Raw genomic sequence first — 21381 nt, 5'->3', positions numbered from 1 at the left:
GAAAACACTCGGCAAAAAGAAAGGTTCGCCGAGTGTCGAAAAGAACTCTCGGCAAAGAAAAAAATGAATAAAAAAACCCTGCCGGCCCTAAACACGCATGCACGGGAGGCCCTTCCCCACTCACCCTTTCCTCTCCCTCACTCGCCCTTTCCTCTCCCTCACTTCCCCCACCGGTGCCTCTCTCCCTCACTCGCCCTTTCCTCTCCCTCTCCCCCACGGCAGCCCCGGCGATGGCTCCTCCCTCTCCTCTCTCTCCCCCCCACCGGTGTAGGCAGGGTGCGAACACCTCCCTCTCCTCTCGATCTCCGGCGACGGTGGCGCATGGCTCTCCCTCTCCCTCTCCATCGAGCTCTATCGGCGCACAGGGAGGCTGGATTCGGCCTCGGCGCGGCGGATCCGGCGACGGTGGCGCACAGGGAGGCCAAATCCGATCCAAGCGCAAGCGGATCTAGCAGCGGCGATGGCACATCCCTCTTCCTCTCCCTCGACCTCGGCCTACGCACGGGGAGGCGGGATTCGGCTACAGCGCGGGCAGAACTGGCGAATCCGGCGACGGTGGCGCATAGGGAGGCGGGATCTGGTCCCAGCGCGGGCGGATCTAGCAGCGGCGATGGCACATCCCTCTTCCTCTCCCTCGACCTCGGCCGGCGCATGGAGAGGCCGGATCCGGCCACAACGCGGGCAGAACTGGCGGATCCGGCGCCCTTCCCCCTTCTTCCCCGCCACTGAGCATGGACTGGGTCACGATAGCCCCTCGGCGGCGGATCCAGTCGCGCGCGGGGCAGGGCCTTCTTCCCCGGTGGCACCGGCGTGGTGGTCGTCCTGGCAGCGGCGGGCTTCATGGCGTGGTGGCGGGAAGCAAGGGTGGCGGCCTGGTACTGGTGGCTGCGGGCTTCGTGGCGTGGCAGCGGGACGCAAGGGTGGCGGCGGCCGATGGTGGCGGCGGACGCCTTGTTTTTTTCGAAAAATAAGTTTGCCGATTGTTTTCTAGCCACTCGGCAACGTCTTTGCCGAGTGCACGATAAAAAACACTCGGCAAACTGGTGTTTGCCATAAAAGGGTTTATTGAGTGTCGTTTGCCAAGTGTTTTTTGGGCTTCGCCGAGTGCCCCTGGCACTCGGCAAAGCTTAGTGATATATAAAAATTCTTCTATATGATATAGGAACTGTCTTTTGAATATTCAACCATCACTAAGAAAATTTGTTTATCAAACACGTGAGTATCGCACGTGCATATCCACTAAGTCCAAACAAACAAATACTGTAATAATCAATTGGAAATACATATCATGATATAATCTTTTTATTGAATCTATCCCTAATAATAAAAAGGCAAAATTTATGCCATATCTTTTTTTCTGCCCGTTTCTTTTCGTATTTTTTTTGTCCCCTCCGTATTCGTATCCGTTCGGTGCCCGGCAGGCGGCAGGGTGTCCGTGTTTATTTTGTTTCTTTTTTCTGGTTATGCTACGCTATGCTATGGGCTGGGCTGAAGCCGATGGCCCAGCCATACAGTAACCCTTTTTCTTTCTTTTCTGTTTTCTTTTCTTTTATTAAACCAGATGAGAATTCTAAAAATCATAGAAAATCACAGAAAACTCACAAAAATAACAAATCGGTTTTGTTACACTCCTATTGACTAGGATACACAGTAAACATATAATATCATATGTTTTAGTATAGATTTTTTTGTCGTATCTATATATCTATATGCTTTTATGTTTCTGTTTTTCACATGTTTCTGTTTTTTTCCATCCATCTTTTTTTGTTTTTCTATTTTTGTGTTCATATTTTTTTTCCTTTTTTTGGTCCCGTCAACTATTTTTTCATGCTTTCTGTCTCCTTTTATTCTCTCCCAAAGTTTTCGCCCGCTCCAAGTTTTCCCATGGTTTTTGTGTTTTCTTTCTAAGTGCCTCTTATTTTGATTTCTTACTTACGCTTCTATATCTAAAACTAATCCACCAGGTCGTATTTATTATTTTTAACAATTATCTCCTATTTTTTAAATAAGATTTTCCCCACTAATTTGTTTCGTCCATTATATCCTTTGCTCTCCTTTGCTCGAGTTATATTCATGTGTCCTCTTTCTAATCCATGTGTTTGTCACCAGTTTTGTGTTCGTGTCGGTCGTAGAGGTAGCTTTGTTCTACTCCCTCTCCTAGGTCCTAACCCATTGCACCTCTAGAATCTCATTAGCACATGCGCAATGGATTGTCGTAGAACTATGGCCCTATAAGAATTGAAGCCCCTAAGAGGGTGCAGGAGAACGATAACGATGAGGCAAGACAGATGACACATATTGAAATTACGAGGACATATTGTTGGGAAGACCGATAGTGGAGCTATCGCCTGACCATCCAACTACTCCTAGCTAAGGCTGACCCCACCAACTATTGTGTCGTCGGGTGCACCGATGGCGCAATTAGGTCTCTCATGCACGTCGCTCTTCTTGGTCGTTAAGGGCACTGTAAGGATTGTGTGCTCGCTCAATCATGACCATTAGGCCATGCCTATACCACCATGCGTCCGCTTAACCACCACTAGATCAGGATGGCAATTGGGCGAGTTTGGATCGGGTGGAGTCTTCATGCACCAAAAACCGAAACCCGAACTGAAAACCCGAATCCGCCCTAAAGACCGATTCGGGTGGAAATCCATCCCCGAAACCAAAACCGGCGGATCCCTGAAACCCAATGGATCCTCCGAAACCCAAAAATTTTACACAGAGAAAAGATCCAGGGTCTGCTCGCTGCTTACCTCCACCACCGGCTAGGTGCACCTACGTCGGTGGGTGGCTCGTGCCCTCTGGCCCCTGCTAGGCACACGTGAGGTGGTCCTAGCGGCGTCGGCTAGGCAGCAGCTCGTTGCTACCTACTGGGCATGGTGCTGATGTAGACTAGGCCCGATCTTCCAAAAGGTATGATAGCGTTGATTGATGGAGACTCGACGTTCATGATCTAGGCTTCGAACTAAGACTGATTCGGACCCCCACAACCGTTACACCATAGATCCATTGGTTATCAACCATGCGAACACGATTGACCTCTCCGAGAAGGCTTTCCTGCAAGCGAATCGAGAACACAAGCAAGAACGGGATGAACGCAATCTAAAATTGCAAATAAATATGAGGCTTATGATAACAAGAAGGAGTTTAAGTCTTTATTCGAAAGGACTAATCACCACGGGCGAACAAGATCAAGAACTAGGGCCCTGGTTCACAGCAAGCAGCCTTGGCGGCGACAGTTGCAGCAAAACGACGTCTGTTTCATGAGAAAATCTAGAACTAAACAAAACCCAAACCCTGAGGAGAGCGACGACTGCTATTTATAGAATTTTGGGTGTCACCCCCCTAGACGCGCCCCCTAATGGGCCCAAACACGATACACGGTCCAACGGACCAAAAGACGGTGTCGCAGCACCCTGGCAGATTCTGGACGCTAATTGTTTCGATGATTCCCATTGATTCCGATGGTCTTTTGATGTGAGACCACTTGGATTGGCTTTCTTATCAAATTAGCTTTCCAACCATATGTGGATCGTAAAAAACGGAGTCTGGATGCGTCCTGGGTGACTAGTTTAAAGCAGACTGGTCCTGCAGACCGAGGTAGACTCGAACTTGAGTTGCTTTGGGCCTCCACCTTGGGGACTCGAACTGAATTAGCCTCGGAGCTCCTTCTTGACTTGGACACCCTTGCTAGCCTCCTACCCCTCCATACCATGCACCAAACATGGTCATATGCATGGGTGTCATGTCCTCATCATCCTCCCCTTCTTGATGAAAAGCCGTCCCCGGCGTCGATTGTGCTTGAAACTGATCCTGCACAACATAAAGGAGAACGGGGTTGCGAAGACAAAGAGAACTAAAATAATTGTGAGAAGGAACATGACCATATTTCCAAGTTTCTAGCATGTCATCTCGCATAAAAATTTTAGCAAGCATGTAGACTCCATGATCCGAATGCACACGATGTATGTCAACTCTATCCCGCAAACGATTAGAACTAACCAAAGACAGTGCAGGAATAGATGGTCTAGCAGACATAGGTAGCAACCAACAATGCTTCCCTTCTTGGAAGTGAACTTGTTTCTTTGAGGAACATGAGAAAAATTTGTATTATTATGGCTGCCCTCTAAATGATCATAATCTTGTACAACAAAAGGAGAATTCATATTACTATGAATGTATACTCGATGTATCATATATTGTCCCTTGTTGTTATATTTGCCAATAACATGATATGTGTGTTTAGAAAAGCAAGGCAAATCAGCATATTTAAAAAGGCTCTCCTCCAAACAATCTAGGTTACACAAAACATCAAATTCAATATAACCCAAAGTATGTAAAGAAGACAATAGTTTGAACTCATCAGTTTTAGTAGCAATATGAATAATATGTTTATTTTTAGCACAAGTGACTGGTTCCAAAATATGTAAAAATAAGCATCATCAACCAATTCATCTTTATCACTAGGAACATCAAGTAAATTATCATAGGATAAAGATAAATCAAGAGAGGGTTTGAAAGCTCTAGTTTGGTTTTGGTGAATTGATGAAACCCTAAGTGCTAACCTAGTTTATCAAGTGATCATGACATAGGTAGCACATTCCAAGTGGTGAAGCAAATGAAGATCATGACATGATGATGGTGAAGCCATGGTGATGATCAAGTGCTTGGACTTGAAAAGAAGAAAGAGAAAAATAAAAGGCTCAAAGCAAAGGTATAAATGATAGGAGCTATTTTGTTTTGGTGATCAAGACACTTAGAGAGTGTGATCATATTTAGGTTTGATAGTCGTACTATTAAGAGGGGTGAAACTCATATCGAAATGCGATTATCAAAGTGCCACTAGATGCTCTAACTCATTGCATATGCATTTAGGATCTAATGGAGTGCTAACACCCTTGAAAATGTTTGTGAAAATATGCTAACACATGTGCATAAGGCGATACACTTGGTGGTTGGCACATTTGAGCAAGGGTTAGAAACTTCACCGATGGAGTGTCCGCCCATAGAGTGTGGATAGTCCGATGGTGCCACCGGTGCCCTAAACTCAGGTGAGCACGGTCACTGTAAGTGACCTGATGCTGGTCTCTGAAGGATCGATATGTCCGGTCAGTAGCAGCAGAAAAAGCACAGCGTCGGTCATCAACCGGACGCTGGCGCTGAAACGACCGGACGCTGGTTGGCTGCATCTGGTCACACTGACATGATCACGCACAGAGGAGTCACCTAGTGACCGGACACTGGGTGTGTCCGGTCGAGCATTACCGGACACGTCCGATCGTGAAAAGTCATCTCTGGATGCTTACTAGAAACGACCGGACACTGGGGTTCAGCGTCCGGTCACTTTGAGCTGCTGCGTCCGATCATCACTTGACCGTTGAGATCAGGCGATCAACATTTGAAGAGAGGGGACACGTGGCACGCATCGCATGACCGGACGCTGAGATTCAGCGTCCGGTCAATATGACCAGAGCATCCGATCACCCCGTGTTGTGCCCAGTGAAGGGGTACAACGGCTCTATTTCGTGGGGGCTTCTATTTAAGCCCCATGGCTGGCTCAATCTCTCCTTCTTGGCCATTTTGTATTGACATAGCAACCTTGTGAGCTTAGCCAAAGTCCTCTCACTCATCTTCATCATTGATTCATCATCTCTGTGAGATTGGGAGAGAATCCAAGTGCATTGCTTGAGTGTTTGCATCTAGAGGCATTTGGTGTTCGTGTTTCGCTATGGGATTCACTTATTATTCTTGGTGGTTGCCGCCACCTAGATGGCTTGGAGCAGTGAGGATCGTCAAGCGGAGGGTGGTGATTGTCTCCGGCTCCGATCGTGGTGATTGTGAGGGGTTCTTGACCTTTCCCCGACGGAGAGCCAAAAGGTACTCTAGTGGATTGCCCGTGGCTTGTGTGATCCTCATCTTGTGTTGGTTGTGCGGCACCCTATTGAGGGTTTGGCGTGTGAAGCCAATTAGCGCGTGAACCTCTAAGTGAGTGAATCGCCACAATGAGGAGTAGCTTGCCGGCTAGCAAGTGAACCTCGGTAAAAAATCATTGTGTTCATCATTTGATTTCGGGGTGATTGGTCTTCATTGGTATTCATTCTTGTGATTGATTGGCCCCTTCCCGACACGGCGGTATAAACAAATTGCTCACTCTCTTTACTTTATCGCAAACTAGTTATCAAGCTCTTTAGTGTAGCTAGTTGTGAGAGCTTGTTAGTTTGGTTAGTGTGGCTCTTTAGCTAGCTTTTGAGAGCACACTAACTTAGTGTAGTGACATAGTTTTTGTGTGGATAGAAACTATATAAGCTAGAATTGTGGTAGGTGGCTTGCTATATAGTAGGCTAGCGCAACACTTGCTTCGCCTCATAATTATCTAACCATTTTATTAAGTGTTGTTGTAGAAATTCTTAATAGGCTATTCACCCCCCCCCTCTAGCCATTAGGACCTTTCAGGGTTCCACTAACAATTGCTCTATGATAGCATGGTTTGTGGAATAATTTAGTACATTAAAACAATTCTCACCTTCCGTGAGTGTAGCACCATGGGTATTACCTATATTTTCAGCAGGAGTAATAGGTGCATTTTGTAGTGATTGTTCTGAATTTGCATATGAGGTTGTGAGCTTCTCATTTTCTTCCATATCATCCTCTCGCTTATGTACATTATCCCGCAGAAGGTTAGTCATAGCAAGAGGAATAATAACAGACTCTTTCTCTAAATGGTGCACCTCAGCATATGAAGTCAAAACAGAAGGTGGATTAACAAAGGTTTCTCGCATAAGGAGTTTTATATCATTCCAAGTTTAAGGTTTATCAGAAGGATCTAAAGACTCCCACCAAGATAAAGCAGAATGTCGCAAAACACTAGCTGCATTTGTTACCTTCCTCCTTGGACACATAAAGCAAGTAGCAAATATGTTATCTATGGCAATTTCCCACTCCATATACTTATCAGCACCTATACCATCATAAGTCGGTGGATACGAACAACCTGTCATTGTTAGAAGATAGCAAAAAACAACACAAAAGTATTATCCCTATCAGCTACTTAGGTTGTGGACAAAGAAAAACAAGACACTCAACTCTCAAGCATCTTACCACGGTCTTACAAGTGTTCTTACCAAAGCAATAGGCAGTGCAATCGGTCGGTGACTGTGATACCATTGTAGCTTGAGTGTAACAGTTGCAAAGGCGAACTGTACTTGATTAGAAGAAAGTGGAGCTTGGATAGGCACAATATAGTAGCAAGGAATAGCAATAATTTAATTTAGAAATTGTAAGATTGAAAAGTAGTCCAAAGCTAGTCTATGTCGCTGGCATAAACTTGTCCTAGACCTAGTTCAAGCAAGCAATACAATACAACTTAGCACAAGGACTCAAAAGAATGCAAGCACTTCTGAACTTTTTTTCACTTTCTTTTTCTTTCCTTCTTTATTTTTTTCTCTTTTTTAGGTGTGGCTTTTTTTTCCTTCTTTTGGTTTTTGCACCTCTTTGCCTTTAACTCTTTCTTTTTTTTACTCAGAAAAGTGCTACAAAAATAATTATAAATAAAAATATCAAGAAGCTGCACTATAGCGTGATCTAAACTCTCGGCCAGCAAAACAATATCAGCAGTAGGACTGCCTAGGCGTGGACACCCTGACAGGAACTTTCCTTTTGGATTAGCGCAAGGAAAAACCAAAGAGATGCCCAACAAGGATCACAACTAACCAACAGTAGAAAATCTTGTGTGCATATTATTTCCAAAGGAGACTATAACTGCCAATTAATGCTTTCCTTTCTTTCTAACTATGCGCAAGAATAATCCACCAGCTACAACCGTGGAGATCAGATGTGATATCCTTTTTAAACGTGGAAATAAGGATCAGGATAAAGATTTGTACTATATGTCTCTCTCAACTTGACTTATTCTTTTCCCTCAATTTGCTCACGTAACAACCAACAAGGATGCAAGATTTGGCGAAAAGGAACAAACTATCACCGCACTAGAAGACAAGACTTGACACTAGACCAAGAACAAGATCAGAACACAACGAACACTAAGACACAGCGAGGGACGACAGTTCAATAAAGCAGGGCTATAGGACTAGAGATATGTGATAGTGTATATTTTTTTGGCTTTTTGTGGGCTATAGGTAATGCAAAAATAGTAATAATCTAAAGGGGAAAATAAAGTTATACCTAACGGGCAAAAAGGTCTCTGATACCACTTAATGTAGACTAGGCCCGATCTTCCGAAAGGTATGATAGCATCGATTGATGGAGACTTGATGTTCACGATCTAGGCTTCGAACCAAGACTGATTCAGATCCCCACAACCGTTACACCATAGCTCTGTTGGTTATCAACCACGCGAACGCGATTGACCTCTCCGAGAAGGCTTTCCTGCAAGTGAATCGAGAACACAAGCAAGAATAGGATAAATGCAATCTGAAATTGCAAATAAATATGAGGCTTATGATAACAAGGACTTTAAGTCTTTATTTGAAAGGACTAATCACTATAGGCGAACAAGATCAAGAATTGGGGCCCTAGTTCACAGCAAGCGGCCTTGGTGGTGACAGTTACAGCAAAACGACGTCTGTTTCACGAGGAAATCTAGAACTAAACAAAACTCAAACCCTAAGGAGAGCGATGGCTGCTATTTATAGAGTCTTGGGCATCACCCCCTGGATGTGCCCTCTAATGGACCCAAACACGATACACGGTCCAATGGACCAAAAGACAGTGTCGCAACACCCTGGCAGATTATGGGTGCTAAATTATTTCGACGATTCCCATTGATTCCGAAGGTCTTTTGATGTGAGACCAATTTGATTGCCTTCTTTATCAAATTAGCTTTCCAACCATATGTGAATCGTCGAAAACGGAGTCCAGATGCGTTCTGGGTGACCAGTTTAAGGCAGACTGGTCTTGGAGGTCGAGGCAGACTCGAACTTGAGTTGCTTTGGGCCTCCACCTTAGGGACTCAAACCGAATTAGCCTCAGACCTCCTTCTTGACTTGGACACCCTTGCTGGCCTCCTACCCCTCCATACCATGCACCAAACATGGTCATATGAATGGGTGTCATGTCCTCATCAGGTGCCCCCCTGCTAAGCGTCGGGCATCGGCCTCGGGCGGCGACCACGGCGTTGAGCCACCGAGGTCTGAGGCGGTCATAAAGCATCGCCACGTTGAGTGGGGACGCACGGCCAAGGAGGTGGCCAAGCATCACTGTGGTTCTGGTTTTGGGACCGAGAGAGGGTGAAGGGGAGAGAGAGAGGGCGAGGGTGTGAAGCACCGAGCGGGGAAGCAGACGGGAGCGCCTGATGTGGCCATCGTCACCTAGGGATGGGGTGTTAGGTGAGGGTCTGAGGGAGAGAGAGTGAGGATTTGAGGATTATATACCTAGGGTTGGTTATGGGCTACTAGTGGGCTGAATTGTTTAGGGCCCCGATGGGGATCCGCGTGTGAAGCTCAAAATCTGCCTAGAACCCATCACTTTTTAGGTATCCAAACCCGAAAATTGTGGACGAAAACCAGTCCTCAAAACCGAAGCTACTGGACTCGAAACCCATGGATATCCAACCTGAACCCGCCCCGCTGCCATCCTTACCACTAGAGCCATGCCCACAAAGCCACCATCAGGTGGTTACACAATGCTAGCCCATGTCTTCTCGATGGCCGGTGCACTGCTGTTGTAACACCCTCAGTGTTACGCCCTAAACAAACTACTAAACCATGTCATGAGCATCATATTTATGTGATAAAGCATGCGATAAAGTGTGTAGATAAATTTCTCATAACCTAAAATGACCAATAAAAATTGATTCAAAAGCTCATGTTATGTCAAGTAGGGTTGAAAACCAATTTTTATTGAGCAAAAATATTATAGAACCTGTGTGCGACACCTAAATAAAGTTTGAAGTATAAACTTTGTAGATAACAATGCAACTCTTGTTGTAGAAAAAACATTACTAGCTAGTATTTCTAATAGCTTAGAAATGGAACTTAAAATTGAATCTAGCTTAAGACTTAGAAGATTCTTTAAGTTTATTGACAACAAGACAATGCCATGTTTGGGAATTTATTTTGTGAAATTGAGTTAAGAGGCGGTGTCATGTTTTAGCTTGAATTGGTATCCTAATAGACCCTCTTTAGCATAATGAAGGCGGTTCAGTGTCAACCTCAATAGTTTAGTTGCTATCGACGCTTTGAAATTCATGCATGATACGGTCTCGGGCTGGTTGGCCGCGTGGGCACGGTCACCACGCTCAATCGCTCAGCATCACCGTGCTGGTCGCATGCACGCATGACCTACAGCGTGTGGCCAGCCATGGCTACCTCTGGCCAGGCTATGGCCTAGCCACCACTGTCGTCTGCCCCACCCTATGCTATGACGAAGCCACTGCCAGCACCATCACCTCATCGTCGCGTCCGTGCACTGCTGCCCTGCATGCTGCTACCCTCCCTGCTTCATACTACCACACTGTGGCTGCTACCACTACATCTCGCTACCACGCACGTGGGCTAGCCCTTGCTGCCCTGTGCTGTCTTCTCACCATTATGGTGTTGTGCCGCACTTGGCTTGGTCTTGGCTAGGGACACACGCGCATGTTCCCTCTAACCACATTAGCCAATAGCACGTGCACGTGTGTCATTCCGCTAGCAGCCAACCATGTCCCACCAAGGCGAGGACAAGCTGAGCTAGACCTGCACCCCTCTCTTTCTCTACTGCCATGGTCGCCGAGCGTGCCATCAAATTTGGCATGGTTGAGTCACCATCGCCCGATTCATCAGGTCCCTGGCTCTGCCATTAAGTCATCTTGCTCACTGACCCCACCCCGCATTAAATTGGGCTCGGTCGAGCTCCAATTTTGGAGTTTCCCCGACGCCGAGCTGTTAAGGCCACATTCAGCCGGCGTGGTGGCAACCCTTCCCAGTAGTCGTTCATGCTCAACCAACTGCACCACTAGCCTCACCTTGACTCCCTCTTCATCCTGCGCTCATTAGTTGTACCTCTACCACTGTCCTAGCGCCACTAACGTGGTCGTGTCGCCGCAGCTCATCGTCGAGCTCGTCGCGCACACGTGGCTAGCCTAGCTCAGGTCGTCTCCGGTCAAACCATCACCTCGACTAGGTCCACGATAAGCTCCTGATACTCACTCGCTAGTTGGTTAGGCCTGTAGCTACCCTAGTGCACCGAAACGACTACATGGTCACCGTGGACAGTCGCGCACTGCTGCTACCTGCTCCAGTGCGTCCCACTGCCCCTCACCACCGCTTAGTGTAGGCACTTAGGTCGTAGATGGCGGTTGACCCTTTAGGTAGGTTCACACGAACCCTAGATGGCCGGCATGGCCGGCCAGTGCCGGTGCTTGCCACATCGCCGCTCGCCCTACCTCAGGGGCGTGCATGGAAGAATTAAGAAAAAACTAGGGGGTTAAGTGCAAAGGTCAGAGAGAGAAAGAAATAGTGAAAAGATAGTGGCGTAGTTTGGAGCAAGTATGAGGTCTCTTTTGTAAAAACGCCAGCGCACGTGGGCTCCCCTACCGTGGGCCGCTTCCGCGCATGGGCCACGCCCACGTTGGGCCACGCTAGGCTAGTTCGCTTCCTCTTTTTTGTAAAGAATTAGAAATAAATTTTTATTTTTAATTGTGAACCAGTCTTATTTAATTAATATAAAATCATATAGGTGTCCAAAAAATTATAAAACTAATTTTGTTAGGTTCCACAAATTATTGTCTATTTGTTAGCATAGTTGGTTCATACATATCTATGTTGATGTGGAGAGCTATTAAATCATTTGAAAGTATTTAATATTGTTAGGTTAATTATTGTAGAAATTTTTGTGGTAAATTGATGATAACTTTTGTCCTGAAATTTTTATAGTAGCTTCATTGTATTATTATGTGCTCACTGTAATTTTTGTAGCCTTAGAATAGACTAAGCATTAGGGTAGTTAAATGTTCTTTGTTTCAATATACATTAAATCCTTAGTAGAACTAAAGATATACCCTTAAATTGCAAAGGTACGTGTTTGTTAGTTGAACCCAATACCTTGCTTGATGAAGATAGTAGTTAGCTTAGTACCTTAGTCATTAGAGCTAGCTTAGTATGTGTATTCTTAGTTTAAGGGTCGTTGTTGTCTAAATGCTAAGTTATTACATCATCATCGCATACATGTAGAGAACAAGTTGGTGGAGATAGTGACCACTGATGATCGCGAGATTGAGGAGATCATCGAGGGGTATGAGGAGGAGATCCTGGAGCTACTACTGACTGACTTAGCTGACACCGCACCTACCCATGACAAGCCTGAAAGCTCTAGTTTGGTTTTGGTTAATTGATGAAACTCTAAGTGCTAACCTAGTTTTTTAAAGTGATTATGAGATAAGTAGCACTATTCCAAGTGGTGAAGCAAATGAAGATCATGACATGATGATGGTGATTCCATGATGATGATCAAGTGCTTGGACTTGGAAAAGGAGAAAGGAAAACAAAAGGCTCAAGGCAAAGGTATAAGTGGTAGGAGCTTTTTCGTTTTGGTGATCAAGACACTTAGCGAGTGTGATCACATTTAGGTTCGATAGCCATACTATTAAGAGGGGTGAAACTCATATCAAAATGCGGTTCTTAAAGTGCCACTAGATGCTCTAACTCATTGCATATGCATCTAGGATCTAGTGGAGTGCTAACACCCTTGAAAATGTTTGTGAAAATATGCTAACATACATGTGCACAAGGTGATACATTTGGTGGTTGGCACATTTGAGTAAGGGTTCAAAACTCCATCGACGGAGTGTACACCCGTAGAGTGTAGACAGTTCGACGGTGCCACCGGTGCCCTGTATAGAAAAGACAGGGTTTCATAGAGTGACCGAACGCTGGTCACATAGTGATCGGACGCTGAGGTCCTACATTCGATCAGTAGCAGCAATGAGTGCGCATCTCAGTCTTATGACCAGATGCTAGCACGAAGAGTGACAAGACGCTCAGGGTCCACGTCTGGTCAATACTAACATACACTGATGTGGCGACGCATAGAGGAGATAGTGAGTGATCAGACGCTGGGTGTATCCGGTTGTGATAGGTACCTTACTAGAAATGATCGGACGCTAGGGGTCCTACGTGGCACACATCGCACGACTAGACGCTGGGGTCCAGTGTCTGATTGATCTGACCTACGCGTCCGGTCGTCCTATTTTTTAGTGGACTGAGGAGCCAACGGCTCTATTTCATGGGGGCTTCTATTTAAGCCCCATGGCTAGCTCAAGCTCACTGTCTTAGCCATTTGTATTGACATAGCAACCTTGTGAGCTTAGCCAAAGCCCTCCCACTCATCTCCATTATTGATCCATCATCATTGTGAGATTGGGAGAGAATCCAAGTGCATTGCTTGAGTGATTGCATCTAGAGGCACTTGGTATTTGTGTTTCGCTGTGGGATTCACTTGTTTCTCTTGGTGGTTGCCACCACCTAGACGGCTTAGAGCAGCGAGGATCATTGAGCGGAGGTTGGTGATTGTCTCTGGCTCTGATTGTGGTGATTGTGAGGGGTCATGTGCCTTCCCTGGCGGAGCATTGAAAGGTAACTCTAGTGGATTGCTCATGTCATTGAGTTACCTCACTTGTGGGTAGGTTCTTGCGGTGTCCAATTGTGTGGACGAGGTTCATGCAACACCTCTTAGCCGCTGAACCCCCAAGTGTTGGTCGACATAACAGGGACTAGCGTGCCGGCAAGCATGTGAACCTCGGGAGAAAAATTGGTTGTCTCTTGCCCTTTGGTATTCTTCCGGTGATTGATTTAGTATTTATCTTGTGATTGGTTCACTCCTCTACACAATGGTATAATCACCCTACCCACTCATTTATATTCTTGCAAACTAGTTGTAGTAAGCTCTTTAATGTAACTAGAATTGAAAGCTTGTTTTGTAGTTTAAGTTCATCTAGTGGAGATCTTTGGTGTAGCAAGTGTGAGAGCTCTTAGTGAGTAGTGAAATAGCGAATTATGTGTTTTAGTGATCATAGCAACTAGAATTGTTGGATAGGTGGCTTACAACCCTTGTAGTGCTAGAGCAAGTTTGCATTTCGCTATTTGTTATACTAATCAAATTGCTCTAGTTGATTTATAGATTTTTAAATAGGCTATTCACCCCCCTCTAGCCATATTAGGACCTTTCAAGTGGTATTAGAGCCATGGTCACCGTTTGATTAAAGTCTTAACAACTTCGGTGTTAAATTATGGCTCAAGTTGTGTTCAACCATGTGGGGGCAAACCACCGTTCTTTGATGGCACATACTATGATTATTAGAAGAGAAAGATGAGGATGTATCTTGGTTCAATCAATGATCAAGTATGGGATGTGACCAAAAATGACTATGCTATCATTGATCTCGACAATCTCACCAACCAAGACAAGACCAATAAATAATGCAATATAATGGCTCTCAACACCATATACAATGCCATTGATTCTAAGGTGTTTGAGCAAATCAAGGATTGTGAAAGAGTAAATAAGGTGTGGAGGAGATTAGAGGAAACATATGATGGCACACCGGCGGTGAAGAGTGCCAAGTTGTACATCCTCAAGGATAAGTTGACAAGCTTCAAGATGAAGGATGATAAGAGCATTCTAGAAATGTTCCATCAGTTGCAAGTAATTGTCAATAACTTGAAGGCTTGAGGAGAGAAGATCAAGGATGATGATGTCTCTTATCGGTTCTTAATGTGCCTACCTCTAAGATTTGAGATGTTGAGATTGCTTATCATAAGAGGAGGATTAAAGAAGATTACCCCTAACCAAGTACTAGGTGATGTCATGACACAAGAGACATACCGTGTGGAAAGGGAGGGGGGTGACAAGGATGACAAGAAGGAAGAAGAAGACAAGAAGAAGAAGAGTATATCATTCAAGGCTAGCTCATCATCATCCAAGAACAAGGGCAAGTCCAAGAAAGAATCAAGTGATGATGATGATCTTAGTGATATTGATGATGAAGCTATGGCCCTCTTTGTACGCAAGATGGAAAAATTCATGAAGAAGAAGGGTTATGGTGCAAGAAAGAGAAGAGATCACACCAAAAGCAAAGAATATATGAGAAAATGCTACAATTGCAAGAGCCCTGATCACGTTGTAGCGAATTGTCCCTACAATAGTGACAATGATGAGGATGAGAAGAAGAAGCACAAGAAGGACAAGAAAGAAAAGAAGGAGAAGAAGGAGAAGAGAATGACCTTCCAAAAGAAAAAGAAAGGTAGAGGCCATGTGGTCACATGGGATAGTGATGGCTCTTCGGATAGTGATAGCTCTAGTGATGATGACAAGAAATCTATCAAGAAAGCACTAGCAAGCATCGCCATTAACAACAAGCCCTCCATCTTCGACACTTCATCGGCATGTCTCATGGCAAAGCCTACCAAGGTAAAATATGATGTGAGTGATGATGATGAATGTGAAAATGATGCTTGTAGGAGTGATGATGATGACGAAGAGTGCTCTAAGGAGGAGCTCATGGACATGTGTGAGCAAGTGCACACTTGCTTTGAGATGAAGAGAAAGGAGTGCAAAGAATTGAACAAGAAAGTCAAATTTCTTGAGCAATCTCTTGATGAGCTCAATGTCATTCATGAGAGGCTAATGGAAGCCCATGAGAAGCTTGGCAAAACTCACTCTAAGCTTTAAAAAGCTCACTCCTCTCTCATCGAGCAAGTCAAGAGGGAGGAGGCCAAGAAGGAGTAAGTGATCATGTCTTGTGATGTGGGACTAACATGTGATCTTATTGATGAAACTTTTTATAAGCCCATTGTAGTTGCTCCCACTAACACTTCTTATAGCACTACTACTTCTACTTCACCTTTGAGCGATGGTCTCACTTGTGATGCCTCACTAATGGTAGAAAATGAGACCCTCAAGAAGGAGGTGAATGAGCTCACTCGTGCCTTAGGCAATGCCTACGGTGGAGATGCCCGCTTGCTAAAGTGCTTGGATAGCCAAAGGTTTTCTCTCAACAAAGAGAGATTAGGCTATACCCCCAAGAAAGACAAGGCGGCCTTTGTCACTCCCAAAGTTAGCTTTATGAAGGGCAATGGTCGGTTTTGCAATAGATGCAAGCAAGTTGGGCATATAGAGCAATATTGTAAGATTAACAAGAATAAGCTACCTAATGTATCCTTAATTAGATTTGATTCTAGTTACATGCTTGTTAAGGGTGCCAATAGTGTGAAGGCTAAGTTCATTGGTACACCAATTATGGGCCCAAAGAAGAAGGTCATTTGGGTACCAAAGACCTTGGTAACTAACCTTCAAGGACCCAAGCAAGTTTGGGTACCTAAAAGGAATTAATCTTCTTTTGTAGGTCAATTATAAAGCTGGAGGAAGGCATTGGGTGCTTGATAGAGGGTGCACACAACACATGACCGGTGATCCAAGAATATTTAATTCAATCAATGAAAATAAGAGCAATAGGATTGATAGTATCACATTTGGTGACAATGGCAAAGGCAATGTCAAAGGGCTTGGTAAGATTGCAATATCCAATGACTTGAGCATTTCTAATGTGCTACTAGTAAAGAGCTTGAACTTTAACCTATTGTCGGTAGCTCAATTATGTGATCTTGGTTTCAAGTGCATATTTGGTGTGGATGATGTAGAGATCATAAGTATAGATGGCTCTAACTTGATATTCAAAGGATTTAGATATGAGAATCTATACTTGGTTGATTTCAATACTAGAGAGGCTCAATTGTCAACATGTTTGATTACTAAGTCTAGTATGGGTTCATTATGACATAGAAGGCTTAGTCATGTTAGAATAAAACAATTAAACAAGTTGATCAAGTATGACTTATTAAGAGGCTTGAAAGATGTCACTTTTGAGAAAGATAAGCTATGTAGTGCATGTCAGGCTGGAAAACAAGTTGGTAACACACATCCTAAGAAGAGCATGATGAGCACATCTAAGGCATTTGAATTGATACACATGGACTTGTTTGGACCAACCACATACACTAGCATTGGTGAAAACAAATACGGATTTGTGGTTGTGGATGATTTCACTAGATACACATGAGTGTTCTTTCTTGTTGACAAGAGTGATGTGTTTGCAACATTCAAATCATTTGTCAAGAGCATTCACAACGAGTTTGAAACAACCATCAAGAAAGTGAGAAGTGACAATGGAAGTGAGTTCAAAAACACAAGAATTGATGAGTTGTGTGAAGAATTTGGAATTAGACATCAATTCTCGACTAAGTACACTCCACAATCAAACGGTCTTATCGAGAGAAAGAATAGAACACTCATTGACATAGCAAGATCAATGTTGAGTGAGTACAATGTGAGTCATTCATTTTAGGCCGAAGCAATCAACATGGCTTGCTATTATAGCAACCGACTCTATTTTCACCCCATAATGGAGAAGACACCTTATGAGCTATTGAATGGAAAAAAGCCCAACATAGCATACTTTCAGGTTTTTGATTGTAAATGCTATATATTGAAGAAAGGCACTAGATTGAGCAAGTTTGAAAAGAAATATAATGAAGGTTTCTTGCTTGGTTACTCCACTACTAGCAAGGCATATAGAGTTTGGAATTTAGCTAGGGGTATCCTTGAGGAGGTTCATAATGTGGAGTTTGATGAAACAAATGGTTCACAAGAGGAAGATGAGAATCTAGATGATGTAAGAGGCACTCAATTAGTCAATGCAATGAAGAACATGGACATTGGTAATATAAGGCCTAGAGAGGTGATTGATGTTGAAGATGACAAGAATCAAGTGCTCTCTAACTCAAATGTGCAAGCTAGTGGTTCTCATGATTAAGTTCAAGCAAGTACTAGTGATGACAAAGTGCAATATCAACAATAAGTGGCTAGTCCATCATCTCAACCAAGTGATCAATCAAATGCAAGTAATCAAGTGCAAGTGCTTCAACCAACTAATGTTGCAAGAGATCATCCATTGGACACTATAATTGGTGATATTTCAAGAGGTGTGCAAACTAGATCAAGATTGGCTTCATTTTGTGAGCATTTCTCATTTGTATCATCAATTGAACCTAAGAAGATAGATGAAGCTTTGAAGGATATTGATTGGGTCAATACTATGCATGAAGAGCTAAATAACTTCACAAGAAACCAAATATGGGAGTTAGTTGAGAGGCATAAGGATCATAATGTGATTGGAATTTAGTGGGTCTTTCGGAACAAGCAAGATCAAGATGGGATAGTAATAAGGAACAAAGCAAGATTAGTGGCTCAAGGTTACACTCAAGTTGAAGGTCTTGACTTTGGAGAAACATATGCCCCGGTTGTAAGATTGGAAGCAATTAGGATCTTGTTAGCCTATGCTTGTGCCCACAACATCAAGTTGTACCAAATAGATGTGAAGAGTGCATTTTTCAATGGGTACATCAATGAGCTTGTGTATGTTGAGCAACCTCCTAGTTTTGAAGATGAAAAGAAATCCAACCATGTTTATAAGTTGAGAAAGGCTTTGTATGGATTGAAACAAGCACCTAGAGCATGGTATGAGAGATTGAGGGATTTCCTACTCTCTAAGGGATTCAAGATGGGAAAGGTTGACACCACTCTCTTCACCAAGAAGCTTGGAAATGACTTATTTGTAATGCAAATCTATGTTGATGATATCATATTTGGGTCAACAAATCAAGATTTTTGTGAAGAGTTTGGCAAGATGATGGCAAGTGAGTTTGAGATGTCCATGATTAGAGAGCTTAGTTACTTCCTTAGTCTTCAAATCAAGCAAATGAAGAATGGCATATTTATGAGTCAAGGCAAGTATATCAAGGACATGCTAAAGAAGTTTGGAATGGATGATGCTAAAACTATTAGTACACCAATAGGGACAAGTGGAAGTTTAGATAGTGATGCTAGTGGCAACATGATGGATCAAAAGATGTATCGGTCTATGATTGGAAGCCTACTCTATGTGACCGCATCAAGGCCAGATGTGATGTTTAGTGTATGTATATGTGCTAGATTTTAAGCCTCACCAAGAGAAAGTCACTTGAAAGCAACAAAGAGAATATTGAGATACTTAAAGCATACACAAAATGTTGGATTGTGGTATCCCAAAGGAGCAAGATTTGAGTTGATTGAATATTTGGACTCCGATTATGCGGGATGCAAAGTTGAGAGAAAGAGCACATCGGGCACATGTCAACTATTGGGAAGATCACTTGTGTCTTGGTCATCAAAGAAGCAAAATAGTGTAGCACTTTCAACCGTCGAAGCGGAGTATATTTCGATCGGTAGTTGTTGTGCTCAATTACTTTGGATGAAGGCTACTTTGAATGATTTTGGAATCAAATTCAAGCAAGTGCCATTGCTATATGACAATGAGAGTGCAATCAAGTTAACCAACAATCTGGTTCAACATGCAAGAACAAAGCACATAGATGTTCGCCATCATTTTATAAGAGATCACCAACAAAAAGAGAACATTTGTATTGAGAATGTGAGCACCGAAGATCAACTTGCTAATATCTTCATCAAGCCACTTGATGAGAGGAGGTTTTGCAAGCTAAGGAATGAATTGAACATACTTGACTTCTCCAATATGTGTTGATGCACCCCCCATTATATGACATGCCTCTCCTTCGAGCAAAGCAAGGTAAAGTTGATTGACATGTCATCCATCCATTGCTAAGGACTTGTTTAGTGCATCTAGTCATTCCTATCATGTCCTAGGCTCATTCATGAAAATCAAATGAATTTAATGCTTGTATGATACCACTATTGCTTGTATATTTGAAATGATCTAGTGGTAGCATATGCCATGTTTATGGGCTTGTAAACCTAGTGTTTGATTTAGAAAATAAGCTATAAGTGTTTAACTCAACATGGTACAAGATAACCCTTATTTGGAGGTATGAAGAAGCTTGTCCTTGGATCAAATCGAGTTAAATATCTTTTGCAAGTGATCTAGATTGAACCAAATTGGGAAAATGATCCTCATTTCACATGGTTTCACCCTAACCTATCTATAATTTAAGCTGGCCTTTTGTGCTAATTGTTGACAAAGAGGAGAGAAATTCACAAAGACAGTAAGATAAGAGAAGAAAACAAATGAAATGACATTGTAAGGGGATCAATCAAATGTAAACAAATGAAATGACACTGTAAGGGGATCAATCAAATGCACATAAGTAGGGGGAGCAAACTCATAAACTTGTATATTGCATTTGAATGTGCATTTTATTTGCTTGCATGGCACAAGTTTTAAATTTTAATATCCATGCTTGTGTGGTGTATGCTAGTTATATGCTTGAATGGTGAAATAAAAAACTAGTATGCATAGGCTAAAGTAACTAGACTTATGTTCACTTTATAGAAATTAGACCCTTACTTGTAATGTTGATCTCATGGGGTATTCTAGTTTTTGTGTATATCTAGTTACTAATGGTGCTAAGGATGGTATATTGGTGCACTCTGATTGTCATCACACTTCAAAGGTCCATCTCTTATACCTTAGCATCATTTGGTAGACATTGTCTCCTATATTTCCTATCTAAGCAAATGTGCAAACTTTAATCCAAACTCTTAGCACATATATAGGCGGAACAATTGCTACCATATGGGATTCATGAAACTTATCTATATCCTTTTACACATGGTAAATATGCTTAGGCAAGCAACGTGGATTCAATTAAATCTCAATTCATATCTTTGTGTAAGGGTTGTCATCAATTACCAAAAAGGGGAAAATTGAAAGCTCTAGTTTGGTTTTGGTTAATTGATGAAATCCTAAGTGCTAACCTAGTTTATCAAAGTGATTATGAGATAGGTAGCACTATTCCAAGTGGTGAAGCAAATAAAGATCATGACATGATGATGGTGATTCCATGGAGATGATCAAGTGCTTGGACTTAGAAAAGAAGAAAGGAAAACAAAAGGCTCAAGACAAAGGTATAAGTGGTAGGAGCCTTTTCGTTTCAGTGATCAAGACACTTAGCGAGTGTGATCACATTTAGGTTCGATAGCCGAACTATTAAGAGGGGTGAAACTCGTATCAAAATGCGGTTATCAAAGTGCCACTAGATGCTCTAACTTATTGCATATGCATTAAGGATCTACTGGAGTGCTAACACCCTTGAAAATGTTTGTGAAAATATGCTAACACACATGCACGAAGGTGATACACATTATGTTTAGCACTTGGGAGCAAGGGCTTGAAACTCCACTAGTGGAGTGTCTATCCGTAGAGTGTGAACAGTTCGACGGTGCCACCGATGCTCTATACAGAAAAGATAGGATTTCACGGAGAGCACCGAACACTGGCCTCAACTGGACCGGAGCGTCCGGTCAGTGGAAGCAGTGAAGACGTTGGCATTGGTCTTCGACCGGACGCTGGGTCACTTAGTGACCGGACGC

This window comes from Miscanthus floridulus, chromosome 3 (assembly GCF_019320115.1).
Source record: "Miscanthus floridulus cultivar M001 chromosome 3, ASM1932011v1, whole genome shotgun sequence".
In the NCBI taxonomy this organism is placed as follows: Eukaryota; Viridiplantae; Streptophyta; class Magnoliopsida; order Poales; family Poaceae; genus Miscanthus; species Miscanthus floridulus.
The sequence above is the reverse complement of the archived record's forward strand: the minus strand, read 5'-3'. Positions refer to the sequence as shown.